The following is a 7,523-nucleotide window of genomic DNA, read 5'->3' as shown; positions in this document are numbered from 1 at the left end:
CCAACTGCCAAATGAATGATCATGTCAATGGCTTTCTCTCACTTTCACTCTTTTCGAACCAAATTCTTACGCTTTCCTCCTGGGAGATGGGCTAGTCAGGGATTCTTCTGCGCATGTGATAAATGAGGCAAATGGGACATTGTGGTAAGAGATTCCTCCAAACTTACACACAGCAGGTCCACAACAAAGCCAGCGTTAAACAAAGAGTTCATGACAGTTAATGCGGTACCCTTTCTACTCTACTGTGGCCACCACGATAGTGGTAGCCAATTTTTACACCCCAAATGGATGTTAAAATGTACATATAGAAAGAGAAATGTATATGTGTTGTGTAGTTATTTCAGACGGACCATCTCAGTAGTTGGAAAAGGGCTGTATATGTCTAGGTAAGGAATGGGGACTAACGCCACAACAGAGAGCAGAGGTAGGCTTTTGTGGTTGGTTGATAGAAATGCTTTCTACCGTACCTTTGTTTTTAATATGGGCTCTTTCTCCACAAATGTATGGATACAGCAGAGAGACATCTATTACCTGTTTTTGAAACATCATCAAAAGCCCCTTGGGCAGCAGACTATAATGCAATGTGCCAACATGACAAGTGTGAAGTGTGTCAAGTCAGGGAACACCATAAATCCTCTATTCAGTTCTCGAAGACTATGACACACAAATGTCCATTCATCTTGCTCTCTCACACTGCCACCATTTTCAAAGAAGGCATCTGATAGGCTAGTGAGGGCTCCCTCTGTGCTGAGCTCCTGAGGGCAAGACTCATTAGCCATTTGGCCATCTCTAAAGTTATTACTTCCAAACACTCAGGGAAAATAGGAACCTGAGGTTGCACATCATGCCTTGCTGGTATCATTTGTCAAAAACTGGTACCAGTTAGAAATGACACAGGATAACAAGTCCAGAAGCATCTAGAACAAACAAGGATGATTCATCACTGAAGACAGGGCAAAAATGCACTCCTATCCATCCACATATCAATTACACAGCCATGACAATAAGTACTGATTCACATTCCCCAGGCCGGAAAAAAAGAAATCAGGTGGGCCTTAAGGAAATTAGATTAAGGCTAAAATAGAAACCAGATCTAAGAAAAAATTAAATGTGTTGTACTCCGCCGCTATGTTTGCTCACCGTTAGGTTTGGTTTGTCAAGTGGAAAAAAAATAAGTTTATAAGAGGAAACTCAGTCCTTGACTACAGAAAAATATATGTATCCATCTCCCTAATTTGGCAACATCTGAAGAGGTTGACTAGAAGTGGCAGGGATGTTTAAGAGAGGAAAAGAGACCAGTCCAGCGAGGGGTAATCAAGGAACGCGATCAAGAGGAAAAGGTGCTCTAAACCCAGAGAATGGGAAAAATTGGAAGAATAATAGCTAAAACTTACTAAGTACTCACTAGGTACCAGACATTTCTAAATTTTTTCCAGGTATTATTTCAATTTACTCTCACCACAGTTCTATAGGGATGATACTATTAACTCATTCATTGATGAGGAAACTGAGGCCCAGGAGAATTAAGTGATTTGAAGGTTAAGTACTTGAATTCAAGCAGTCTATCCTAGAGCTGACACTATGAACAACTAAACCCGTGGCTCTCAGACTTGCTCTTGCAGCAGAATCTCCTAGAGGGCTTGTTAAAACCCAGATTGCTAGGCCCACTCCCAGAGTTCCTGATTCAGTAGGTGTCTGCCGGAACCCAGGAATGTGCCTTTTTTTACAAGTTCTCAGAGGCTGCAGATATTGCCAATCAGGAGACTACCCTTTGAGAACAACTGCTTTAAGCTATGTTGTCCTCCTAATGGGTGTTCCAGTTGAGGGGAATAACATCAGCAAATACATAGATTAAAAAGAGATCAAGTCCAGTAACAATGAAAAAAAACAAAATAAAACGCATCTAACTACAGCAATCATGCTAGTTATGCCAATTTTTCAAAAAATGTCACACACGAGACTTGGAAACCCCATGAGTGAATATTGCAATATATAGACAGAGATGCTATCCTTTTTATACATAAAGGATAAAACTTTGGGGTCTAAAACTAAGGTTACCCATTACCCATTGCCGTCGAGTCAATTCCACCTCATAGCGACCCTATAGGACAGAGTAGAACTGTCCCATAGGGTTTCCAAGGCTGTAATATTTACGGAAGCAGACTGCCACATCTTTCTCCAGCAAAGCTATTGGTGGGTTCAAACAGCCAACCTACCAGTTAGCATTCGAGCACTTTAACCACTGCACCACCAGGTCTCCCTACAAATGAGGTAAGAGTGAACCAACTTTCACATGTGAGGCAAAGCAGACGGCTGCACCAGTAAAGGTTATTGGAATATATTCGTCCTGACTATGCTTAAGTCACAGGGAAGAGAAGAATACAATACTTTGATGTGTGTGTGGCCATAAAACCACACACTCTATGTCCCAGCCAGCCCGCTAAGAAAATACTAAGCCGTGTGAATAATATTCTCTGATTCCACATCAAGATTTGAGATTTCATTTAAGTTTAGGAGTTCTACAGACTCCGTCTTTGGAATGTATTAGAAAAGTCAACCAAAATCCTCAAAAAACTTTTAATCTTGGACCACAAGAGGCATATTTAAACAGACATGTTGTTCTTAATAATAATAATAGTGCTGGTAAATTTTTTTTTTAATGCAAATAGTTTCCTATAACAACCAAAAAGTCATCCAAGCCTGGAAACTACTTTGATTTCACTGGTAATTTTGACATAGAAAAGCACTTGCAGAATAAAATCAACCACACGCTCTTCTTTGAGCACCTTTTGTGCCAAAGCTCAGAGGACACCAGTGTTCTAGGGCATCATGCCTGTCATGATGAGGCTTACAGCCTCATTGGAAAGATTTCATGCTTTTATTAATGTGTATGAATATGTCTATATTCATCTCCCAGAATGTCTTAGTATTAGCCAATCATGAATATGCATTGAATCCAGGGGATGTCGCAAAACATTTCCTTACCTTTCCATTGAACCCCTTATCAGTCCATGTACAGCCCTAAGATACATTTCAAGAGGAGACCAAGTCCAACCTGAGTATGGTTGCGTGTTTCTTTTCCCTTGGTAGTTGAGTGGGGATGGAGGATGTCAAGGAAAGGTAAAGAAAATTTTGTATATATGCAAGGTCACACATGGTGATTACCAAATATATTGTACAGACAGTAAGTATACATAAACTTAGAAAAGAGAAATATCACTAAATGTCTTAGGAAACTTTCTGAATGATGGTTAGACTTCAAATTTGAAAGAAGGCTGACAGATAACAAAAAAGAAGAATCATTCCAGAAAGGAGGGTCCTCCTGAACAGAGGCTTAACAGCAAGACTGGCAATGTAGTTATATGCTATACATCATGATAAAGAAGGCAATCAATACAGCAGTGTGATGGGAACAGCAAAGATCTGAGTAGGCAAATACCTGAAATAAGTAAAGATAGGTAGTTTCGAGCAGATCACAGAGGGACTGGGTTGTCACATAAAGTTACAGGCAGTAGGAGTGGCATGAACAAACCAACGGTTTAAACAGAGGAGTTAGCAGCATTTTATAGGATACATCCGAGGGGAAAATATCAGCTAGGAAACTACTTCAACAGCCCAGGCGTAAAGTAACAAGCTCCCCAGAGCAAGTCAGGCCAGTGGGAATGTGAAGGAGGAGATAACAATGAGCCACAAAAATAAAGAGAAATCCTTGTCTTGGCTACGACCACAGCTGAAGGAAATAGAATAACCAAACAATGCTGTCAAAATTTTCAGTCTGAGCATCTGGCCAGAAACAGTAACTGAGGCCTAGATGGCTTAAATAACTTGACTGAACTCGAGTTTGGAATCTCAGCTTAGCCTTGCTTTCAGTCCATTATGCTTCTTCATGCATGTTTCATGCAAAGCTTTTGAGTCTGGACATTACTCCTCACCTAATAACCTTAAAACCATGTGGTACATCTTATAACCCAAAAAAGCAAATTTTCTTCTAGCTCTAAAATTTTAATTGAATTGGAAAGTTTTAAAATAAATCTTTTATTCTGCAAATTCCAATGTGATTAGCTATTCAGAATGTCATAATTATAGTTTGTTTTCGTTTTATTTGTCCGCCTCAAGGGAAATTCTGTGTGGTACTCCTTTCCCTAGGCATAGCAATTGCTCCCAAATCCTCATCTTCGTTGATTCTAAATGTTCCTTAGAGTTTCTCAGTCTTGGCACTATTGACATTTGGGGCCAGATAATTCTTTGTTGTATTTGCAGGGGGTGTACCCTGTGGCTGCAGGGTGTTTAGCAGCATCCCTGGCTTCTACCCACTAGATGCCAGTAACATCACCCTGCCCTCTCAGTTGTGACAACCCAAAACGTCTAGATATATCACTAAGTGCCCCCTGGGGGAAAATCACTCTTAGTGGAGAACCACTGCCATAGAAGAATGTTTAAAAAGTTTTTAATGAAGATATCATTTTCACTCACTATTTCTCCTATTGGAAAAACCAAGTTCTGTGTCTGGATGGGGGTTCTCTCATGTGTGAGTGGGGGTGGGGGGAGTTGAGAGAGTCTGAAAGGCAAGACTCAATCTCCAGTAACAAGTTTCCCTTCTAAGCTCTTCTTAAAAGGGTATCACTACATCTGGGACCAATGGAAGGGGATTTGCTTATAAATAGAACCCAAATGTCTTTGGTGGTCTTTCAGAAACATCTAGCAATGAGCTACTTTCCATGATCCCACTTCTCATTTAAAGCCAATTAAATTCTTCTTTGACCTGTTTAGAAGGGATGTTGTATCTTGGAGTAAACAAAAATTCCACCCACCTTCAGCAAATTCCAACGTCCAAGGTGTAAACCCTCCAAAGGAAAGGACTCAAGTGGAGGAGGAACGAAGCTCTCTGTCATTAATGGCCTTCATGTATGCGGTGAGACCAAGGAAATGGCCCTCTATTGGCTAAGGAAGCTGCTCTTACTGTACGTGGATCATCTCCTGCAAACAGGAGGCCTGAGAGGGAGCAAAGTAATGAAGTAACCAATGAGACCTAATGCACCATCAGCATCAAATTCTATAACTTCATCTTTCAAATTCATCAAGAACTGAGTAAAGAAAAAGGGACCTCTTACATTTAATCCTAAACTGATAAGACATTTGTATTTATGCAGCAAGAAGTTACATCTGCCAACCAGGCTCCTGTCTTCCTTAAGTAAAAGCTTCGTGTCAGCTCCTCTGTTTACTCAATCTCATACTGCTTTCTGGTCGCACTTGCTTTGCTATATATTTATATTGAAAGAACACATTCTCAGCAGCTTTTAGGCCCTAAGAAGCATTTCAAGAGGAGACCAAGTCCAATCACTGTTACTTAATTAACACAATTGTGAAGACTTCAATCTAGCTACACAATAGTTTTCCTGACCTTGCAGAAGGAGGCACGACTTCATTATTGAATATATTGTTTTCTATAAACATATAAAATCCCTACAATAACAATCCCATCAGCTGAAATGAAGTTATCTGAGAACAGAATTAAACTCTAAATGACCTTTTGCTCTACTCCGTAGCCCCCTATTAATAATTTCTAATCTAATCAGTGTGGATAAATGTACTGAGGCTGGTCATGCCAGGCACAGGGCCAGCCAGGCCAATTGCCGTCCATCTGATTCATTCCAGTCCCAAGCTCGTCTGGAAAAGACGCATCCCTTGCTGAGAGGCCACTGCCTGATTTCCTCTTTTGTTATCTTTTAGTGGCAAAGTCATGTCCTTGTAACTGATAGACACGTTTCTTTGTAAATAACCCTGGAGTGACTGATAGAGCTTTTGCCAGACAAAGGCAGCAAATAGTGAGGCATTAGTCATGCCAAGCTGGAGAACACTCTGTCACAGCTGACAAATTTATGGGAGATATGAGCTCACCTCTTGCACAAATATATACTTTCCCGGCAAATTCATCACATGCTTTAATGGCCCCATACTGCATTTGTCAGCTGTCTGTCCCTGTGCCTTGTTCCCTTTGGTTTCCTGTCAAGGATTGTTTGTTGAAATCACCTTACGGCCCCATTCTTCAGCAGTGAGATCCAAGAAAGATCAATGATGACACCTGTATTGATAATATTTTACATTCAACTATTTGGCTGATAAATCATTTTAACAATGCTGATACGTCTATTGAGTGTCCGCCAGCATCACAATTATATGGAAAGCGATGTCAACTTAAATCTTTGCTTTGTTGGTCTGGATTTTATTTCTCTCTTTTCATTTTCCAGTAATTAAAATGTGCCGTGGTACAGGTTTACCTTCCCCATCTCCATAGAAAACTCGTGGAAGCAGAAGGAGAGGTGACCTTGCAAATTCACTCACTGGTTTTTTTTAAAACAATAGGCTAGTAGTCATCCTTGGGCAAGGGGGTAGTCATTACAAGGGAGAAAAAAGGGGTTTCTGGGGTACTGGTAAAGTTCCATTTCTAGACTTGGATGGTGGGTACATGGATGTGTTAGTTTGTGAAAATTCCTTGAACTCTACTTCACAATACACCCACTCCTCACTTATCGACATGGTTAGGTTCCAAAGACCAGGTCATTATGTGACAATCAGTGTTATGGGAAAATGGAAGATGATCACATCAGATCATAAAATGGAGGATGACTACATCATTACATAACTGCCAAATTACATCAATACATAACTGCCAAACCACTGAGAATCATGGCCCAGCCAAGTTGACACATAACCTTAACCATCATAGCCAGCGTTACTCTTGCCTTGCACCTTGGCCTTTGTTACTGCCAGAAGTACGTCATTACTGCGTGAAATAGTCAATAGTAGATTTTTTGCTATATTTATAAATGCAAAAATGTCAGATACTGAGATAGTCAATAAGTGAGGAGTAGCTGTATGTACATTTTTTGCGTGTACATTATATTTCAATAAAAAGTTAGAAAAAAATTAACAGATACCAAGAAGAACTAGATGGTGCCCAGCTACAACCACTGACTGCTCTGACAAGGATCACAGTAGAGGGTCATGGACAGAGCAGGGGAAAAATGTAGAATAAAATTCAAATTCACAAAAAAAAAAAAAACACTTCCTGGTCTGACAGAGACTGGAGAAACCCTCAAGACTATGGCCCCCGGACACCCTGCTAACTCAGAACTGAAGCCAATCTCAAAACACACTTTTCTTCCAAAGATTAGACAGGCTTATAAAACAAATGAGACTAAATGGGCAACTCCTGCCCAAACGCATGACGAAAAGTCAGGAAGGGACAGGAAAACTGGACGAATGGACAGAGGGAAACTGGGGTGGAAAGGCGGAGAGTGCTCACACATTGCAGGGATTGTAACCAAAGTCACAAAACAGTTTGTGTATAAATTTTTTTTTAAGGTTAACACTAAACCAACTATTTTATTTTATTTATTTATTTTTTTATTGTACTTCAGGTGAAGGCTTACAGAACATATAGTTTCTCATGAAACAGTACTGCACATATTGTTTTATGACATTGGTTAACAACCCCACAACATGTCAAACCTCTAACTTCT

This window comes from Trichechus manatus, unplaced genomic scaffold (genome assembly GCF_000243295.1).
Source record: "Trichechus manatus latirostris isolate Lorelei unplaced genomic scaffold, TriManLat1.0 scaffold00004, whole genome shotgun sequence".
Taxonomy (NCBI): Eukaryota; Metazoa; Chordata; class Mammalia; order Sirenia; family Trichechidae; genus Trichechus; species Trichechus manatus.
This window is presented reverse-complemented; position numbering follows the sequence as displayed.